The sequence below is a fragment of the Eschrichtius robustus genome, chromosome 1, assembly GCF_028021215.1.
Source record: "Eschrichtius robustus isolate mEscRob2 chromosome 1, mEscRob2.pri, whole genome shotgun sequence".
NCBI lineage: Eukaryota > Metazoa > Chordata > Mammalia > Artiodactyla > Eschrichtiidae > Eschrichtius > Eschrichtius robustus.
Genome location: NC_090824.1, coordinates 85,116,041 through 85,138,919, shown reverse-complemented (window position 1 = coordinate 85,138,919; position 22,879 = coordinate 85,116,041).

The following is a 22,879-nucleotide window of genomic DNA, read 5'->3' as shown; positions in this document are numbered from 1 at the left end:
AATCAACACCCTCATTATACAGATGAATAAATCCAGAAAAGCTAAGCAACTTGTTCAAGGCACACAGCCTTGCATTCCCAGTCCAGTTTGTAGAATGTTAAGTGGTAGCAACCACATGTGTATCCTCCCTGTCTTCTATACAGAGAACCCTACACATAGCTCAGAAAGGCAGTGTACCCAAATTCACAAAGCAAGAAGAGGGCAGCAGGGCTGCAATTAGAAAGCCCTCTTTCTACACCCTGTTTGTGACCATCATCTTTGTATGGGTAGTTTCCTTATTCTTCTCGGCTTCATAAGAAAGAGGAAAAATCCACTTTACCCACAGTGTCTAGCACAATGATTGACACATAGTGATAACTGTGAGCTGAAGCTAAGTTTAACAGTGAGTGATGGACGCTACATCACAAACAGAGGTCACAGACAAAGCAGGAATCAGAAGCAGGATTTGTGAACTTCATGCTATGAAGACAATTCACCTGAATAATTAAAACAATAATCCAGTTATTTGGGAAGAGGAGTGAGATTCTAATCCTATAAATCAGCTGCTTATATGGATCTAATATCTCAGTCGCTCATCCCGACTTTTTTGCCATCCTTTGGCTAAACTTGCTTGCAATCTTAATTCTGAAGTTTAGAACATCACTACTTGAGAAACTTTACTTTCTTCAAATCAAGAATAAAGTTGAATGCTAACTGGATGTACTGCACAATCTTATAGTTTGTCACTGTTTGTTTCTTTAACAACCTTTTGACTTGCCTCTACTTTTTTACCTTCTTCTCTTGATAGTAACAGGGACTTACATAAAATTCCTTTGTTCCACTGTTTGCTATTTCAAGTTCCATTGTTTTGCTATTAAAAGAGGTACATGATCTCTAAAGAGTTGCAATGATAATGTTTTGACACTGTAATTTAACATGGCAATGTGGTCTCAATAATCTTTCAATGACATTGTTTTACCATTGTCTTGACATTGTAAAATGGTCTCTCTAGACTTACATTTTACTTTCGCCTTGACATTGTAATATGGTTTCTATAGATTTGCATTGAAATTTGTTTTGTCATTGTCTTGATATCATAATGTCCTCTCCACGGACTTCTTTTCACATATATAATCCTCTCCAAAGACTTGAATGTCAGCCCCATTACAAGAGCAATGTGCACTGTTAACTTCCCATTCAGGTGAACTGGGAATGATCTTTCATGCTTTCTACTTAACAGTAAGTATCACATCTCATCAGTAACTATTTTCAAACTCTTTTATCTAAACTCTTCCCAAATTTCATTCCCAATGCAGGGTTTTTACCAAGAAGCAAAGTGGACAAATTCCCATTAGGTAAAATCTGCCTGCACATTTTTCATTTTTAATATTAAATTCACTCACTTTAAAAGCATTAAAGTGGAGCAGATCATGAGGGAGTCTGCCACTCTCTAACCGATAATGGGGAACTATTTCATAGAGTAGATCCAACCCGTACAATAGCATAGCAGACTACATTAGAAAGAGAAAATCTCGATACTTTCCCTACTCATGAAATACCTTGGTAAATGCTGTTCCCCTTATTAATGTCGTCACTTTTAATGCTTACTGCTTCAGACAATGCACTGCATATATCATCTTTCCCCATTATTGTGTACCCTAAAAACACTACAGGTATTTAATATCCACATTTCCATCCACTCTTCTACATGCATGCCTCAATGGAATCATTTTTTCTTAGTCACAAAATGCAAGTTTAAACAAAAGCACGCTCATTTAGTGTTATCATGAATTTTCCTCGGAAAAATTGAATCTTTTCATTTGAGCCCCATGGGGGGGGAACTAAGAAATTGAGTACGTCTCTGATAGTTGGACTGTTCATGGAATGCAGCCCCCGCTGACTGAATGCTCACCCTGCTATCATTGGAACATCAGGAGCACGTTTATAATATTTAGTGAATTCCTGCACTGTGCCAAGCACTTTCTGTGCATAACCTAGACTCTACAAACCCATAAACTCTATAAATTCTGTTATCACCTCCCCCTTTGGGAGCTTAGAGAGCCTAGGTCACTTGCTAAGATAACACAGATGTTACTTGCTAGCAGTGGGATTTAAACCCAGTTCTTTGGACACCTGACTAGAGGTTCTTAATTCAAAGGGCATTTAAAGGGGCAGAATCATATCTGAATTGCCCTTACTTCTAACTGATGTGTATTGTTCTTTCAGCTATGAACACAGGCAATAAAGCAAGTGATATTAGCAGTGCTTGTGACTTTGACACCAAGAGAAAGCACAGATATTTTCCTATCACATGGCAGTTACTGCGGATCTCTCAAAATAGCACTTATGCTCGTCACTACTTCAAAACTGTGATGGTTATTAGACCTGCTCTAGAACTAGTTATTTAATATCTTAAAGAAGCATGTATATTACTATATTATAATTTGTTTTTTCTAATGTTTTGATAATTACACTTCAATATAATTGGTTTCCTCCCATGATTTCCTTCTATGAATTTCGCCATGTCCACCCACCACTTGTATTTTTATTTATATAATGTTTTCCTTAAGATAATTGATAAATGTTTTACTCAACAAATTCTTTATTGAGGAAATTTTCTCTTTCTCCTGTTACAATAACTAATTATATTTTTGAAAACATTAAATATACAGCGATTCGAATTTTAATAAGAAGAATCTTTAGCTCACATTCCACATTTTGAGAAATTCTAAACTAAGGCATAAAATACCAGGTCTGACACTATCTTGGCAAAGCAGTCTGCTTTGCTAAAAGATCAGTAATCACTGAATCATCAGGAGGTTTCTCTAAGGGCTATTCTGTAAATGCAAAGCTGCTTCACACAGAGCTCATGGCAGCTCTTGCTATAGGGATAGGCTACATGAGGCAGTTTCCCTACGAGGTGGAAAGAACCTGGCTTTGGAGTCACATTGTGGTATAGATTCTTCTCAGCTACCTGCCAGCTATTCAGTCTTAGCTAAATCACTCAAGCCTAGCTGATTTACTCCATCTACCCCATATTCCAGTAAAGAGTAAAACCCTAAAGACTCCACCAAAAAACTGTTAAAAATAATAAAGGAAAGTTGTAGTCAGTAAAGTTGCAGATACAAAGCCAACATACAAAAAACAGTTGTGTTTCTATACAGTAACAATGAACTATCTGAAAAAGAAATTAAGAAAATCCCATTTATTGTAGCATCAAAACAATAAAATGTTTAAGAATAAAATTAGCTAAGGAGATGAAAGATTTGAACTCTGAAAACTATAACACGTTGATAAAAAAAATTAAAGACATAAATAAATGGAAATATATCCTGTTTTCATTTAAGGGAAGAATTAATATTATTAAAATGTCCATACTGCCCAAAGCTATCTATGATTCAGTAAAATCCCTATCCAAATTCCAATGGCGTTTTTCATGGATATAGAAAAAACAGTCCTAAAATTAGTATGGGATTACAGAAGGCCTTGAGTAGCCAAAGACATTCTGAAAAAAAAAAAAAGAACAAAACTGGAGGCATCACACTTCCTGTGGTATAGTTCAAACTATACCACAAAGATACAATGAAAACAGTATGGTAATGACATAAAAAAGACAAAGACCAGTGGAACAGAATTGAGAGCCCAGAAATAAACCTACACATATACAGTCAACTAATATTTGATTTGACAAGGGAGCCAAGAATACACAATGAGGAAAGGATAGCCTTTTCAATAAATGGTGCTGGGAAACTGGATATCCACATGCAAAAGAATGAAATTGGTCCCCTGTCTTACACCATACACAAAAATTAACTCAAAATGAATTAAAATCAAACATAGTAACTACAACCATATACTCTAGGAACAGCTCTTTGACATTGGTCTTGGCAATGACTTTTTGGATATGAACAAAAGCACAGGCAACAAAAGCAAAAGTAAACAAGTGGAACTACATCAAACAAAAAAGCTTCTGCACAGCAAAGGAAACCGTCAACAAAATTAAAAGGCAACCTACAGAATGTGAGAAAATATTTGCAAACCATATATCTGATAGGTGGTTAATATCTAAAATATATAAAGAACTCATACAACTCAATAGCATAAAAAACAAACAAACAAATAATCCCATTTAAAAGTGGGCAGGGGGCTTCCCTGGTGGCGCAGTGGTTGGGAACCTGCCTGCCAATGCAGGGGACACGGGTTTGAGCCCTAGTCCAGGAAGATCCCACATGCCGCGGAGCAACTAAGCCTGTGCGCCACAACTGCTGAGCCTGTGCTCTGGAGCTTGCGTGCCACAACTACTGAAGCCCATGTGCCTAGAGCCCATTCTCCGCAACGAGAGAAGCCACTGCAATGAGAAGCCCATGCACCGTAATGAAGAGTAGCCCCCGCTCGCCGCAACTAGAGAAAGCCCGTGCACAGCAGTGAAGACCCAGTGCAGCCAAAAAATAAATAAATAAAATAAATACATTTACTTAAAAATAAAATAAAATAAAAATAAAAATGGGCAAGGAATTCCCTGGTAGTCCAATGGTTTGGACTCAGCACTTTCACTGCTGAGGGTCTGGTTCAGTCCCTGGTTGGGGAACGAGATCCCGCAAGCCTCACAGCACAGCCAAAAAAAAAAATTAAATTAAATAAAGGACTCTTTAAATAAATAAATAGGCAAAGGACCTGAACAGACATTTTTCCAAAGATAACATACAAATGGCCAAGTGGTATATGAAAGGTGCTCAAAAGCACTAATCATCAGGGAAACACAGATCAAAACCACAAAGAGATATCACCTCACACATGTTAGAATAGCTATTAACAAAAAGACAAGAGCTAAGTACTGGCAGGAATGTGGAGAAAAAGGAATCCTTGTGCACTGTTGGTGGGAATATAAATTAAAATAGCTACTACAAAAAACATTATGGAGGTTCCTCAAAAAATTAAAAATAGAACTACTACATGATCCAACAATCCCACTTGTGGGTATACATTCAAAAGGCTTGAAATCAGTATCTCAAAAAAAAAATCTGCATCCCATGTTCATTGTAGCACTATTCACAATAGCCAAGATATGGAAACAGCCTACATGTCTGTTGATGGATTAATGGATAAAGAAAATGTGGTATATAATGGAATACTACTCAGCCATAAAGAAGAAAATCCTGCCATTTGCAACAACATGGATAAACCTAAAGAGCATTATGCTAAGTGAAATAAGCCAGAGAGTAAAAACAAATACTGTATGATGTCGCTTATATGTGGAATCTAAAAGTCAAACTCATAGAAACAGAGACTAGCATTGTGGTTGCCAAAGGCTGGGAGGACAGAGGGGAAATGGGGAGATGTTGGTCAAAGGGTACAAAATTTCAGTTATAAAATAATTTCTGAGGATCTAATGTTCAGTATGCTAATTATAGTTAATAATATTGTATTGTATACTTGAAATATGCTAGAGAGTAAATCTTGTGTTCGCACCACACCCACAAAAAATGTTACTATGAGGTGATATATGTGTTAATTAACTTGATTGTGGTAATGATTTTGCAATACATATGTATAACAAATCATTGTACACCTAAATATATACCATTTTATTGTCAATTATACCCCAATAAATCTGGGGAGAAAAAGAGCAAATGGGATGCCATTCAAGATGCCTGATGCTAATTAAGTGTTCACACGATGCTTGTTCTCTTCCCTACTCCCACTCCCCACTACTCTTTCTCTTGGTTAGGAGGATAAGGAGAAGACTGCAAGCTGAACAGAAAGACAAATGATTTCAGGGACGTGGTGTCATAGTACTGTGTCTGACAAGTAAAGACTTTGAGTGGAGTCTAGGGTGATAGAAAATGTACCCAATTCAGAAAATCTGGATTCCTGCTATCCACACATTCCCAGGTGATTTTGGACCAATGAACCTCCGTGACTATCAGATTTTCTTATCTCTACATGTACATCACTGGTTTGTGGTAATAATTACATGAAAGACATGCAAGAGTACTTTGTCCACAACATACAGGAAAATCTTACAGTTATCTCTTTGGCTTCTGAACTTATTTGTAACTTTCCTGGATGACTCAGTTATCATTATGAGCATCCATTATTTTACTAGGTGGTAGGGCAAATTGTTTCTAGAATTTCTGTTCCTTTCTTACAATATTGGACTACAATACTGTCCCACCTGCTCTATGTTTATTACTTTATTTATATATTCAAAAAAATGTATTATTGATTATCTACAATATGTCAAACCATAGTGGTAACCATAGCTAATAGGAAGACCTAACACTTAAATAGAACTGAGTATTTGTCAAATACTATTGAAAGCATTTTATGTAATATATAAAATGCTTTTAATAGTGTCTGACACATTAAGTTCAAGGATTAAACATATATATATGTTTAATCCTTGCATCAATTCTATGATCTCTAATTTGCAGATGAGGAAACTAAAATACAAAGAGGTTATGTAACTTGCCCAAGATCACACAGCTAGTAACTGGCAGAGCTAGAAATCATCTGATGCAGTCTAACTCCAGAGTCTCTGTTCTAATTACTACACTACACCCCTTTTCAAGACAACAAATTAGGCATCATATTTTCCTTCATGGAGCTTCTGTGTAATAAGTGCCTCCCAACAATACTAAGGAAAAAGAGCTTTGCAGTTTCCTGAGCATTTTCACAGTAGTGTTTCATTTGATTTCTTCAATGGCCCTGGAGACAGAAAGAGATGATATTACCATCTTCATGATATAGATAAGAAAAATGTGACCATTTTAAAGTGCTGAAAAAGATATCAAAAATTGAGAAGCAAAGACCTCAACTTGAAATTTTAACAGGACTAAAACATGTTTTCATGGATGTTCTCCTCTTCTCCTATAACACTATGCAGGGTTATTATGAAGATCAAATAACATGATAGATGAGGAAACACTTTGTAAATTACAAAGACCTATATATCACTATCTCTTAAGATAGCAGCAGCAGCAGCAGTAGTAGTAGTGGTAGTTGTAGTGGTTGTAGTCGTAGCAGTATTTTCAAGGCCCACTGAAATCTGAATTTCCACGCAGGGTTAGTCTAATTTAATCTAGAGCCATCAGCTTTATAATAACCTCAAACCCCAAAGATCATTTTGCCATTGAACCCACAGATAACAATGCAAATAGAACTATCTGCTAACATAACTGTTGTAGGATATTTCAAACCCAGCCATGAAGCCAACCTACCGTGAGGAGGGATTCAGCTGCAAAACTCTGAGCTTAGTATCGTCATCTGCAAAATAGCTGTTGGAAGTAACAACAACAACAACAAAAGAGTCCTCTTCAACTCTCCTGTTGTCTTTGTGGTTTGTCTCTCCACCCCCTTACCTCCTGTGCCCACATCCTATTTCTAATACTCTCTTTATACTCTCTCTACCACAGGCATTTGTTCAGTACTCACACTATGAATGTCATTTGTCAGCATGCATTTGGTGATAAAGGAAATCTAATTTTTCTTGGGAATAATCAGAGAATTGGGTTAATATTCTTCACCTAACACACTATGTTCCTACATTGCAATATACTAATTGGAGAGATCTTGATTCCACAAAAGTTCAAGATGCTTTTTAATATGTATGTTCAAGACCAGAAACATTGTCAAGACTGCAGAAAGCTTAATAGCAGAAATTCTCTTTGATTCAAACTTTTGTAGTCTCATTCATTGACTTCGTCCAGTTTGTGAAGTAGATAGAGCTTGGGCTTTGGAGTCTGACAAGTCCGGAGTCTGACAAGTCTGAAGTCTGAGTCTCGATGTACTCATCTGTAAAGTGAAAATAATACCATCTACCTCACAGGGTTGTTCAGAAGAGAACTGAAATGATGAGAGGGAATCCCTTTGCATAGTGCCCAGCACATAGTAGATGCTAACTCATCGTTCATTTCTCCCTGTACTGTCCTTCTGCCCTTCTTTGACTACATTTGAAACCCACATTCAAAGGTTCAGAATTCGGCACTTCATGCTTAGTGGACTTTGTCAGATAGGAGCCTTGGTTTAGTATTTTGTGGGTAACTATAATGATAACAACAATCACTTATGGGGGACTTCCCTGGCAGTCCAGTGGTTAAGACTCCACACTTCCAATGCAATGGGAGTGGGTTTGATCCCTGGTCAGGGAACTAAGATCCCACATGCTGGAGGTTTGGAGAGAATGGCAGCCTGGAGAAGGCATGGAAGCTCTGAGCCCTCTCTCCCTACCCTTCCCTCTCATCTCTCCCATCTGGCTGTTCCTGAGTTTTATCTTTTGTAATGATTTGGTAATCTAATGGCAGAGTAGGAAGACATGGAGTTCACATCTTCTCACAGGCCCCAGGGAATATTAATCGTTGTGAGCTCTCCCAGAGGTCCTTATCTTGGCACCAAGACCCAGCTCCACCCAACTGCCTAGACTCCAGTGCTGGACACCTCAGACCAAAAACCAGCAAAACAGGAACACAGCCCCACGCATCAACAAAAATGAGATGACAGAGAAATATGCTACAGACAAAGGAGCAAGGTAAAAACCTACAAGACCAAATAAATGAAGAGGAAATAGGCAATCTACCTGAAAAAGAATTCAGAGTAATGATAGTAAAGATGATCCAAAATCTCAGAAATAGAATGGAGGCACAGCTGGAGAAAATACATGAAATGTTTAACAAGGACCTAGAGTAACTAAAGAACAAACAAATGGTGATGAACAACACAATAACTGAAATGAAAAATACACTAGAAGGAATCAATAGCAGAATAACTGAGGCAGAAGAACGGATAAGTGACCTGGAAGACAGAATGATGGAATTCAGTGTTGTGGAGCAGAATAAGGGAAGAAGAATGAAAAGAAATGAGGACAGTTTCAGAGACCTCTGGGACAACATTAAATGCACCCACATTCGAATTATAGGGGTCCCAGAAGAAGAAGAGAAAGAGAAAGGGTCTGAGAAAATATTTGAAGAGATTATAGTTGAAAACTTCCCTAACATGGGAAAGGAAATACCCACCCAAGTCCAGGAAGCACAGAGAGTCCCATACAGGATAAACCGAAGGAGAAACATGACAAGACACATATTAATCAAACCAACAAAAGTGAAATTCAAAGAAAAAATATTAAAAGCAGCAAGGAAGGGGCTTCCCTGGTGGCGCAGTGGTTGAGAGTCTGCCTGCCAATGCAGGGGACACGGGTTCGTGCCCTGGTCTGGGAGGATCCCACATGCCGCGGAGCAACTGGGCCCGTGTGCCGCAATTGCTGAGCCTGCGCGTCTGGAGCCTGTGCTCCGCAACGAGAGGCCGCGATAGTGAGAGGCCCGCACACGGCGATGAAGAGTGGCCCCCGCTTGCCGCAGCTGGAGAGAGCCCTCGCACAGAAACGAAGACCTAACACGGCCATAAATAAATAAAAATAAAAATAAATTTAAAAAAAAAATTAAAAAAAAAAAGCAGCAAGGGAAAAACAACAAATAACATACAAGGGAATCCCCATAAGGTCATCAGCTGATTTTTCAGCAGAAACCCTGCACGCCAGAAGAGAGTGGCAGGATATATTTAAGCCAGAAGAGAGTGGCAGGATATATTTAAAGTGATGAAAGGGAAAACCAAGATTACTCTACCCAGCAAGGATATCATTCACGTTCAATGGAGAAATCAAAAGCTTTACAGACAAGCAAAAGCTAAGAGAATTCAGCACCACCAAACCTGCTTTACAACAAATGCTGAAGGAACTTCTCTAGGCAGGAAACACAAGAGAAGGAAAAGACCTACAAAAAAACCCCAAAACAATTAAGAAAATAGTAATAGGAACATACATATTGATAATTACCTTAAATGTAAATGGATTAAATGCTCCAACCAAGAGACACAGACTGCTGAATGGATACAAAAACAACACGCGTATATATGCTGTCTACAAGAGACCCAGTTCAGACCTAGGGCCACATACAGACTGAAAGTGAGGGGGTGGAAAAAGATATTCCATGCAAATGGAAATCAAAAGAAAGCTGGAGTAGCAGTACTCACATCAGATAAAATAGACTTTAAAATAAGAATGTTACAAGAGACAAGGAAGGACACTACATAATGATCAAGGGATCAATCCAAGAAGAAGATATAATAATTATAAATATTTATGCACCCAATATAGGAACACCTCAATACATAAGGCAAAAGCTAACAGCCATAAAAGGGGAAATCGACAGTAACACAATAATGGGAATGTCAACCCCCCACTTTCACCAATGGATAGATCATCCAGACAGAAAATTAATAAGGAAACACAAGCTTTAAATGACAAATTAGACCAGATAGACTTAATTGATATTTATAGGACATTCCATCTGAAAGCAACAGAATACACTTTCTTCTCAAGTGCTCGTGGAACATTCTCCAGGATAGATCATATCTTGGGTCACAGATCAAGCCTCAGTAAATTTAAGAAAATTGAAATCATGTCAAGTGTCTTTTCTGACCACAGTGCTATGAGATTAGAAATCAATTACAGGAAAAAAACTGTAAAAAATACAAACACATGGAGACTATATAGAAATAAATGACAACAAAAATACGATGACCCAGAACCTATGGGATGCAGGAAAAGCAGTTCTAAGAGGGAAGTTTATATCAGTACAATCCTACCTTAAGAAACAAGAAAAATCTCAAATAAACAACCTAACTTTACACCTAAAGCAACTAGAGAAAGAACAACAACAACAAAAAAAGTTAGTAGAAGGAAATGAATTATAAAAATCAGAGCAGAAATAAATGAAATAGAAACAAAGAAAACAATAGAAAAGATCAATGAAACTAAAAGCTTGTTCTTTGAGAAGATAAACCAAATTGATAAACCTTTAGCCAGACTCATCAAAAAAATATCAGTAAAATTAGAAATGAAAAAGGAGAAGTTACAACTGACACTGCAGAAATACAAAGGATCATAAGAGACTACTACAAGCAACAATATGTAATAAAATGGGTAACCTGGAAGAAGTGGAAAAATTATTGGAAAGGTACAACCTTCCAAGACTGAACCAGGAAGAAATAAAAAATATGAACAAACCAATCAGAAGTACTGAAATTGAAACTGTGATTAAAAATCTTCCAACAAACAAAAGTCCAGGACCAGATGGCTTCACAGGCAAATTCTATCAAACATTTAGAGAATAGCTGACACCCATCCTTCTCAGACTCTTCCGAAGAATTGCAGAGGAAGGAACACTCCCAAGCTCATTCTGTGAGGCCACCATCACCCTGATACCAAAACCAGACAAAGATTCACAAAGAAAAATAAAATTATGGATCAATATCACTGATGAACAAAGATGAAAAATTCTCAACAAAATACTAGCAAACGGAATCCAACAACACATTAAAAGGATCGTACACCATGATCAAGTGGGATTTATCCCAGGGATGCAAGGATTCTTCAATATACACAAATCAATCAATGTGATACACCATATTAACAAATTGAAGAATAAAAACCGTATGATCCTCTCAATAGATGCAGAAAATGCTTTTGACGAAATTCAACACCCATTTATGATAAAAACTCTCCATAAAGTGGGCATAGAGGGAACCTACCTCAACATAATAAAGGCCATATATGACAAACCCACAGCAAACATCATTCTCAATGGTGAAAACTGAAAGCATTTCCTCTAAAATCAGGAACAAGACAAGGATGTTCACTCTCATCACTTTTATTCAACATAGTTTTGGAGGTCCTAGCCACAGCAATCATAGAAGGAAAAGAAATAAAAGGGATCCAGATTGGAAAAGAAGAAGTAAAAGTGTCACTGTTTGCAGATGACATGATACTATACATAGCAAATCCTAAAGATGCCACCAGAAACTACTGGTGCTAATCGATGAATTTGGTAAAGCTGCAGGATACAAAATTAATGCACAGAAATCTCTTGCATTCCTATACACTAGCAATGAAAGATCAGAAAGAGAAATTAAGAAAACAATCCTATTTACCATTGCAGAATAAAATACCTGGAATAAACCTACCTAAGAAGGCAAAAGACCTGTACTCAGAAATCTAGAAGATACTGATGAAAGAAATCAAATACAGCACAGACAGATGGAGAGATATAACATGTTCTTGGATTGGAAGAATCAATATTGTGAAAATGACTATACTACCCAAAACAATCTACAGATTCAGTGCAATCTCTATCAAATTACCAATGGCATTTTTCACAGAATTAGAACAAAAACTTTTACAATTTGTGTGGAAACACAAAAGACCCTGAATAGCCAAAGCAATCTTGAGAAAGAAAAATGGAGCTAGAGGAATCAGGCTCCCTGACTTCAGACTATACTACAAAGCTATAGTAATCTAGGATGTATGGTACTGGCACAAAAGCAGAAGTATAGACCAGGATAGAAAGCCTGGAACAAGATGGAAAGCCCAGAGATGAACCCACACACCTATGGTACCCTAATCTATGACAAAGGAAGCAAGTATATATAATGGAGAAAAGACAATCTCTTTAATAAGTGGTGCTGGGAAAACTGGACAGCTACATGTAAAAAAATGAAATTAGAACACTCCCTAACATCATGTACAAAGATAAACTCAAAATGGATTAAAGACCTAAATGTAAGACTGGACACTCTAAAACTCTTAGAGGAAAACATAGGCAGAACACCCTTTGGCATAAATCACAACAAGGTCTTTTTTGACCCACCTCCTAGAGTAATGGAAATAAAAATAAACAAATGAGACTTAATTAAACTTAAAAGCTTTTGCACAGCAAAGGAAACCATAAACAAGACGAAGAGACAACCTCAGAATGGGAGAAAATATTTGCAAACGAAGCAACTGACAAGAGATTAATCTCCAAAATATACAAACAGCATGCAGCTCAATATCAAAAAAACAAACAACCCGATCAAATAATGGTTGGAAGACCTAAATAGACTTTTCTCCAAAGAAGACATACAAATGGCCAAGAGGCACATGAAAAGATGCTCAACATCACTAATTATTAGAGAAATGCAGATCAAAACTACAATGAGGTGCCACCTCACACCAGTCAGAATGGCCATTATCCAAAATATCTAGAAACAATAAATGCTGGAGAGGTGTGGAGAAAAGGGAACCCTCTTAACACTGGTGGGAATGTAAATTGACACAGCCACTATGGAGAACAGTATGGAGGTTCCTTAAAAAACTAAAAATAGAACTGCCATATGACCCAGCAATCCCACTCCTGGGCATATACCCAGAGAAAACCATAATTCAAAAAGGTGCATGCACCCCAGTGTTCATTGCAGCACTATTTACAATAGCCAGGACATGGAAGCAACCTAAATGTCCATCAACAGAGCAATGGATAAGGAAGATGTGATACATATATACAATGGAATATTACTCAGTCTTAAAAAGGAACAAAATCGTACCATTTGCAGAGACGTGGATGGACCTAGAGAGTGTCACACAGAGTGAAGTAAGTCAGAAAGAGAAAAACAAATATATATTTATGCATATATGTGGAATTTAGAGAAATGGTACACATGAACCTATTTGCAAAGCAGAAATAGAGACACAGACATAGAGAACAAATGTATGGACACCAAGTGGGGGGGGGGGGATGAATTGGGAGGGGAGATTGGGATTGATGTATGTAAACTACTATGTATGAAGTAGATGGCTGGTGAGTGCCTAGTATATAGTTCAGGGGAAAAAAGTTACAATCTGTTTGCAGGACATATATTAAGTTAACCTTAAAAATGCATTCCGATACACATTAGGTGCAGACAAATACTGTTTGATTCCACTTATTCTAGGTACCTAGAATAGTCAAATTCATAGAGTCAGAAAGTACATTGGTAGATGCAGGGGGGTGGTGTGGGGAAGGGGTATGGTGAGTTAGCATTTAAAGGGGACAGAGTTTCAGTTTAGGAAAGGAAGAATTTGGGAGATGGATGATGGTGAGTGTTGCACAACAATGTGAATGTACTTAGTGCCACTGAACTGTACAGTTAAATATGGTTAATATAGTATACTTTATATTATGTGACTTTTACCACAATAGAAAAACATTTAAAAAAAAGAAGATCCCACATGCTGTGTGGCATGGCCAAAAACAACAACAACAAAAAACAAAACAAAAAAACAGCAATCACTTATGTAAGTGTTCAAAATCAATTGATTTTCCTTGTTTAAAAAAAAAAGCACGAAAAGTTTATCAACGTGTAAAAGCCTGTTCCCAGGCACTCACCCTCTACTGGAACATGAGGAGCAGAATTATTGTTCCTAATATTCATTATAACTTTCACAACATAAATCACCAGCAGACTTTTTCAAGGCCATTAGTTGTAAAGACACCAGTTTTGTGCAAAGACCACATTCCAGTGTTTTTTTTGGCACTTACATAATTCTTATTTTTCAAGTTGAAAAGGGGTATTCAGATTAGATTCCATTGCCAGGCTTGTCATTAATTTGGAAGGCTTGGCTAGAAATAGGCAACATTTAATGGAAAATAACCTCACTAAAACCAATTGCCCATTCAACATATAACACTAATCAATTAAAGATGTCCCAGAAGTACATCCATATAAGTAATCATTTTTCATGTAGTCCACGCAAAAATAAAAAAGTGTTGAGTGATAGGCATACCTTCCAAAGACAATAGTGCAATACAAAAGGAAGCTCCTTGTGTTAGAGCTAAAGTTTAACATATGGTTTTCATTCTACACCATTCAGTTTTACATGCATGGAATTCTCAGTCATATCGACATAGGGAGAGCAGAGTATCAGTCAAATCCACCAGACAGGTGTGAAAATTGAATTTTTCCAGTAAGTTATAATGTAAAAGGAAATACTGGTACATTGCAGGGTTAGATAGTGGAGGAGGAACATCGCGTGAAGATGAGAGCTGCAACTATAGCAACGTGGGAAATTGTGATTATAAAAATCAGAGGAAGAACTGTACGGATAGAGATGAGTAAGGGCAAATGAATTTTCTCCTAATGATTCAGATGTTCGAGACTAAAATATACGTAAGAGATAAGCTAGTCTTTCACCCACACTACCATGTAGGTAACAACGCCCAGGCAGAGAAGGATGCTGTGATTACAGACTGCAGCCTTGCCTAAGCACAGACTGCTCTCCTGCCAAACATGAGCTGTGTGGCTTTGATAAGAAATACACTGATCTTATAAGCTTCACTTATTTATTCCATGGGCGAATAAATATGATTAAAACCTCAGCTCACCCTCAAATTTCTAACAGTTTCACATGTGTTACAAGAAGTGCACATAAATAATTCTGTTTAGGATAGAGAATGGTCATGGTGACTTAAGAAACAAATAATAAATAATATTTGTGTAGTCATAATATTATACTTTCACATTGCTTTCACATTTATTATCTCGTTGAAACATTTCATAACTCCATGATGTAGATATTATTAATGTTAACTCCAATTCTATAGATACACTCATTGTAGTTAAATCTGGGGACATGTCTATAACCAAGCATGGGGTACATGACCTTTTGGGGACTTAACCCCTGCTTGTAGCTGTTGTTTTTACTTCTTATTCTACTTTTGGAAACCCCATACTGTTGCTTGCATTAACATATGCTTGCAAACTTTATAAAAGTTTTTTCTTCTGTGTTATCTCACTTATAATAAATCATGCAACTACCCTGTGAAGTAGGTATTATTACCTGTATTTTACCTATTTTATGGTGAAAAGAACTGGGACTGAGAGAAGTTAGTGTCTTGCTAAAATGTCACAAATGGTAATAGCAGAAGGAGGGTTCTGGCCAAGGTCTTTTTTTTTTTTTTTAACATCTTTATTGGAGTATAATTGCCTTACAGTGTTGTGTTAGTTTCTGCTGTATAACATAGTAATCAGCTATATGCCTACATATATCCCCATATCCCCTCCCTTTTGTGTCTCCCTCCCACCCTCTCTATCCTACCCTTCTAGGTGGTCACAAAGCACCAAGCTGATCTCCCTGTGCCATGCAGCTGCTTCCCACTAGCTATCTATTTTACATTTGGTAGTGTATATTTGTCAATGCTACTCCCTCACTTCGTCCCAGCTTACCCTTCCCCCTCCCCATGTCCTCAAGTCCACTCTCTACATCTGTGTCTTTATTCCTGTCCTGCCTCTAGGTTCATCAGAACCATTTTTTTTTTTAGATTCCATATATATATATGTGTTAACATAGGGTATTTGTTTTTCTCTTTATGACTTACTTCACTCTGTATGACAGACTCTAGGTCCATCCACCTCACTACAAATAACTCAATTTCGTTTCTTTTTATGGCTGAGTAATATTCCATCGTATATATGTTCCACATCTTCTTTATCCATTCATCTGCCAATGGACACTTAGGTTGCTTCCATGTCCTGGCTATTGTAAACAGTGCTGCAGTGAACATTGTGGTACATGACTCTTTTTGAATATTGGTTTTCTCAGGGTATATGCCCAGTAGTGGGATTGCTGGGTCATATGGTAGTTCTTTTGATCACACAATGGCTGTTTAAGAACTCAGAAGCTGAAGATATTGTTTCTGACTATTATAAGCAGCATTTTGCTGGGTCTTGAAAACTAAACAAGAAGATGTTGGCAGAGAAGAGAGTAACGCAGTGGAGGGACCATATCAAACAAAAGAATGCAGTAGGTCACACAGTCCAAGAAACCAAGAGTATAGGATGTATTGGGATAGAAAATAAAATCAGTCTGGAATCAGTTGTTGGAAAGTCTTAACTGCCTTTTCAGAAAGTTTGAAATTTATTCTTTGGGAATGGGGAGCTTTGAAGATAGATGATAATGTGTTTTTTTTATTATCCTTTGTTATGTTTTTGTCTTTAATCCAGTAATGGCACAAGAATGTGCTTTAAGAAGGAGGGACAGTCAGGGAAGGCAGTATGAAGATTACTGTAATAGTATAGACAAGCAGTAATGAAATTATGAATTAGGTATTGGCAGTAGGAATGAAAATCAAAATAATTATCCCTATTTTGCAGATGAGGAAACTGAGGCATGAAAAGATGTTTTAGATTTATGCAAGGTTTGTCCTGGGTTATTATAAGCAATTAGAGTTAGTAAATGTGATGCTAAATTAATACTTTAAAACATGGGGTTCAATAGCTGATTCACTTTGTTATAGAGCAGAAACTAACACACCATTGTAAAGCAATTATACTCCAATAAAGATGTTAAAAAAACAAACCAAAACAAAACATGGGGTTCAAGGTTCTTCTCAGCTTGGACATTCCTAACAGCCTATTTCCCATGCCACATACCCTTAGTCTCAGATACCCCAAACTACACACCACATCCTAATGCACTCAGTTCTGTGTGCCATTCAAAACTGATCTCTCTACCATGGAACCCTTTTCTCCTGGAGAACACTTGCTTTATCCTCCATCCACAACCAAGTTCACTCTGAAGAACCTTCTCCAACAGCCCCAGTGTGCAGCTAAAGTGCCCCATCTTTTATTGCGTGTGCATCTATTACAGCATTAATCACACTGTACTAACATTTATATATGTGTCTGTCTTGCCTAGAAGACAAAAGCTAAATTGCAATCATCTTCATGTCCCTAGAACCTTAATATTTTAAGGACCCTATAGTTGACTGAATGAATATATTGAGCATCTTCATCGTTAATAATCATAGATTATTTGATTCTAGGATACAGGGACATAATAAGTACAGAAGCTATCTAACCCACTGGTTTCCCAGTCTCTAAAATGACACAGCAAAGATATCGTTTGGACCAGAATATATTTCTGAGTTATAATTTTAAATGTAGATAGGCATCTAGCTATATGCAAAACAATAGAAAGAAGATGTGGGTTCTTATGTGTTTGATTATTCAAATGGTTTTCATTTCTAAGACTCTTTCTCCACCCACCATCGCCACCCCAACCTTGCTGTCCCCTTTATTCAACTGTCCCCTGCCTCCCTTGTCCCTTGCTCCAGAGTGATTACCTGATCTCCATCTCACTTGACACCTTATTTCTTCCTTTCCTGGGCTGTCCCATGACCTAATTAGGCAGCTGAGCACACAGCACTGCTGCTGCATCTGTCTCTGCCTCAGCCTCACAGGAGGAGTCTCTGGAAACACCCAATTCCCTGCCCTGGATGGAGATTGCAGCCACAGTCCTGAATGGAAAGGCATTTTGTTGCTAACATGATCAGTGTCATGTTGCGAGGAGGGTGGATTATGCGGCGTGCGTTTCCTGGAAAGTTTTTCCCTCTTCATTGCTTACATCACATCCACTTTCATCAGACAAATAAGGATAATGCAAAAATGAGATGTGAAATGATTTAGACATTTTTGACAAAGCACCATGCAGAGTAGACAAAAGAATGTATTTAAAGGGGAACATACTCATTTCAAACCAAGTTTCATGTGTTCGTTATAGATTTCCTGTTGTCCACTCAAAGGACAGAGTGGACAGCAAGGTGCTTTGGTGTACCCCTGTCAGAAGATACAGGGAATCCATGATTACCTAAGGTCATTGGGCCTTTAGAGAGAGCTCTGTTGATATAGTAATGATTTCTAAGCTAGAAAGTCAAGGTTGAGTATAAATTTTACTCGATTAGTTTATGCACGCTCTTAAATTTGCAAATGAGAACATTGGGTCACAATGCAAAATACGAATGAGGGAAAACGAGTTAAGATAAGTTTGTTTCAAACTCCGTACCCTTTAGAAGGAAGAAGTTATATAAACATTGTGAGCAAGTTCATTATCCAGAATATCTAGACAACTGCGATCCTTCTAGTTAGTATGACTATTAAGACCTTGGTTCACGAGTGAGAACTAATTGGTGAAAATCGCTGGTCCTCCCTTTGATAGCTTTTTGAACTTGGGAAATTTCCTTCACCTATATGAGCCTCTATTATGGAAATAACATAAGTACCTACCTCATAGACTTGTTGAAAGGATTAAATGAGTTAAAGATATGAAGTGTGTTAGTACCTACATAGTAATGCCTAAAAATAGATACTCTGTAAATATTATTAGCATGCTTCACTGGCTTTTAACTTTTCCAGGAATTACTATCATAGGGAAACAGCTATTCTTTCTTTGAATAGTCCTTAATATTAATTATGTATTGACCAACTTCTGCATCTACTATAAAAGGTTGATTATATAAAACTAAAGGATCGAAAGAAGCCCTGTGTTCAAAACGAAATGTTATCATGTAGAAAGTTCTACTGTTTGGTGATCACGGTGGTCTACAAATATTTTCACTCCTCCCATAAAAAAGGAGAGTTTAATTCCTCTCCCCTTGAATGGAGGTTGGTCTAGTGACTCACTTCTAACAACAGAACATGGAGGAAATAACACTGTATGATTTCCAAGGCTGGGTAGGGAAAAGTGGTGTGACTACCCTGGCTCTGTTAGGACACACACCTACGTCCAGCCCTGGGTCTCCATGCGGCAGACCACGTGGAAAGATCACCTAGAGATAGAAGATGCCCAAGGAGCCCCAGACTGTTCTAGCTTCTCAGCTGTTTAATCCCCTGCGTCAACCACCAGACATATGAATGAAAGCACTAGGTGATTCCTAGATGATAATTAATGGAGCAGAGACAAGATATTGCCATGAATCCCTGCCCAAATTACAGCTTTGGGATCAAAATAAATATCGCTGTTTTAATCCACTAAGTTTTGGGGTGGTTGGTTATGCAGTAATAGTTACTGGGGAAAATGACCAATTTCTGTGCATCTGTGTGTATGAAATGTTTCACTTATAAGGAAGGTTGGTTACTTACATAGGTACCAAACTTTGCCCAACTTGAAATTTTAACTATGTATGATGTGCTCCAAACATGCTCCAAAAGATGTGCTAAACAGTTAGCACACAATAGCATTTTCCTACAAAGAACCTTAGCTGTAGTGTAGTCTAACCTTTTTTTTTTTTAACCAAGCTCAAAGAGGTCTTGTAATTTTCCCTATATTTTACAGCAAGATGGTACCACCAGTTCAACTGGCTATTTGCTTCCCTGATGCTTTGCAGAGCCACTCACTAAAGGGCACTCCCTTGGCATCTCATAGCTGTCGTGATTATTGCCCCTATTACATTGTAGTTTGATTACTGCTTCATCCCCTATCCCTACTAGGGATACTATTAGACTATTCTCTCCTTGAAAACTTTTTTGTTTTTCATTTTTGTATACATAGAAACTGGCATGTCCTTAATTAGTTAAATGTGCATTGATAAAAAACTTTTGGCAAAATGTATAACTTGGCATTTTTTCTAATGGATATAGGTTAGTAGTTCTCAGTCTAGAAATACTGATGTCAAGGTCATACTCTAGGGACTCTGATTGAATTAGCCTAGAGTGGAACCTGTTATCTGCAAATTTTAAAATTTCCTAAGCAAAGACATGCAAACAGCTCTATTGTCATAGATTGTTACCAATTGTGCTTCCCTGGGCAAGTCATTTCCCCAGCACTGCATCTACACAGAAGCAGTGACCTAAAAGAGGTCTCTTGGAGGACAAATTTAATTCATCTTTTATCTCCATTCATAACTTATTGTCTAATGAATAGTTATGTCACTAGATATTGAGGAGAGGGGCAGGAGAAGCAGCAGAGGTAGTACCGCAAATGAAGCAAACCTTCCCACCACCATACACATGGGTTGGTTGGTTTGTTTTAACCTCCTAGAAGTTGTCCCTTTGACCACCTAAGTTCATTGTGATGCTTAAGGGAGAAACCTGGTTCCTGAAACAGCATTTATCTATAAAGGTCTACCCTGAGGCTTTGTCTACCCTTGAATTGAGTGCAGAAGAAGAGGAAATGGTTAAATAGTGTTACCTATCTTAACTTGACCCTAAAAAAGTGTAGTGGAGTCTGCTGAAGAATGCTATTTGAACATCCAAAGAACCATAAACCCAGCTATTTTCTTTATTTAAACATCCAAACTGATTAAATACTTCTATATGCTTTTATTTACCTGTTTGTTCATTTTTCCTTGGCAAAATAGATGATTAGACCCCTCTCATATGGGAAAACAAATTAAGCCTTATAGAAATAAGTGAAATAAACAAATATAGGGCATATTTTAAACATAAGAGTATAATAGCTGCAAAAACAATATAGTGCAGCTGAACACACAGAGCCATGGGCATCACACAGATCTCTTACTACTGTGGAGCTGTGCTTAATTTAAGTCTATTCACTTCAGTTTCCTCATTTGTAAAATATCAAACGTAAAGGACTGAGATTAAAGTCAATGAGGCACTCCAGTCTAATCATCAGAAAAACATCAGAAAAATTTTAATAGAAGGGCATTCTACAAAATACCTGAGCTGTATATTCCTCAAAACTGTCAAGGTCATCAAAAACAAGGAAAGACTGAGAAGCTGTCATAACCAAGAGAAGCCTAAGGAAAAATGACAAGCAAATGTAATGTATCCTGGTTGGGATTCTGGAACAGAAAATAAGCATCGGATAGGAACTAAGGAAATCTAAATAAAGGAGGGATTTCAGTAAATAACTATGGATCAGTATTGGTTCAGTAATTGTGACAAAGGTACCTTACTAATATAGATGTTAATAATCAGAGAAACTGGGTTCAAGATATACGCAAACTCTCTGTATGTACTATTTTTCAGTTTTTCTGTGAACCTAAAACTGTTCTCAAAATTAAAGTCTATTTTTAAAAATATTCAAGTGAGGAAACATCCATAGAAGCACAGAGTTGGTGCTCTGTAAATGTTACCTCTTCTCTTCTAGACACATGGACAAACTGTTATGTATGTCCTTCTATATCTTTTCCCCTTCCTAATCTAACCAGAGGATTCTGGGGAAAGTCTGAGCCATCTCCATGTTTTCATTTGTATGTTGCCAGGAGTAAGAATGGTTACACAGGTGTTTTAATTATGTTTATGAGGTAGTTTCTGCTACATGCAGAATGATTCTTGTTGGACCCTACTGGGTTCTTCTGACCCAGATCCCCCCAAAATAACCTTACAAACCCTTAAGCCAATTCAATGTATCAGTGCCTACCCAATTCATTTTGGCTCCTTTCAAGAAACTTTGGTACATTAAAGGTATTTTAAAATTAGGAACAAGATCTATATAAAAATGTTTTCTTACACAAATACAGTGTACAAGCTATCCAAATGACTTCATATGCCTTAAATAGAAAGAATTCCACCTCCCTTTCCCTTTTTCTGACTTGGTTCTTTAGAAAAGTGTTTCTTCTTACTTTCCTTTTCAGCCTCTCTCTTATTGTCCCAGCAACTCACAACCCAAAGGTGAAATAATTAAAGACTTTACTTTTTAGAATATAGATAAAAATATTAAAAATTAAAATCTTGTTTTCCAAGTTACATGATGGATTTTAGTATATAAATCATATAGACTTTTAAGTAAAATTTTACTTTGGCAAGTAAGGATCCTAGGCAAAATTTACTATGTGGTTTGACCACTGTCTTAAATACCTCTCAACTTGTGATGTGGAGTAGTATTTTTATCTGCATATTATATATTTTAAGTCATTTTAATATTAAGGCATAAGATGTCTCTTCCTAAACCAGGAGAGGCATTCCTAAGTTTCCATATATTTTCCTCCCATCAAAGAAGTTGCACCTAAAATTTAAGCCATCTCTTCTCAAATTTTGATGTAGGGAAATGAAGAAAGAGTGCTAATCTGAGGCTTGTCTAAATTCCCATAATGTGCTGGGATTCAGATTCTTACTCCTGAGGTCTTTGTTAGGCAGTGTGCCCAGTGAATCTCAGCCCAGGATTTAAGATTCCTTAGCTACGTTAACAAATTTGAAAACATTATTCTAATCAGTAGTCTCTAAGTGCCTTCATTTTTTCAAGTACAAAATGGACATAATTGAATATTTACTACATCTTAGAGAACTGTGCAGCTTTCAGAACACTGAAACATTT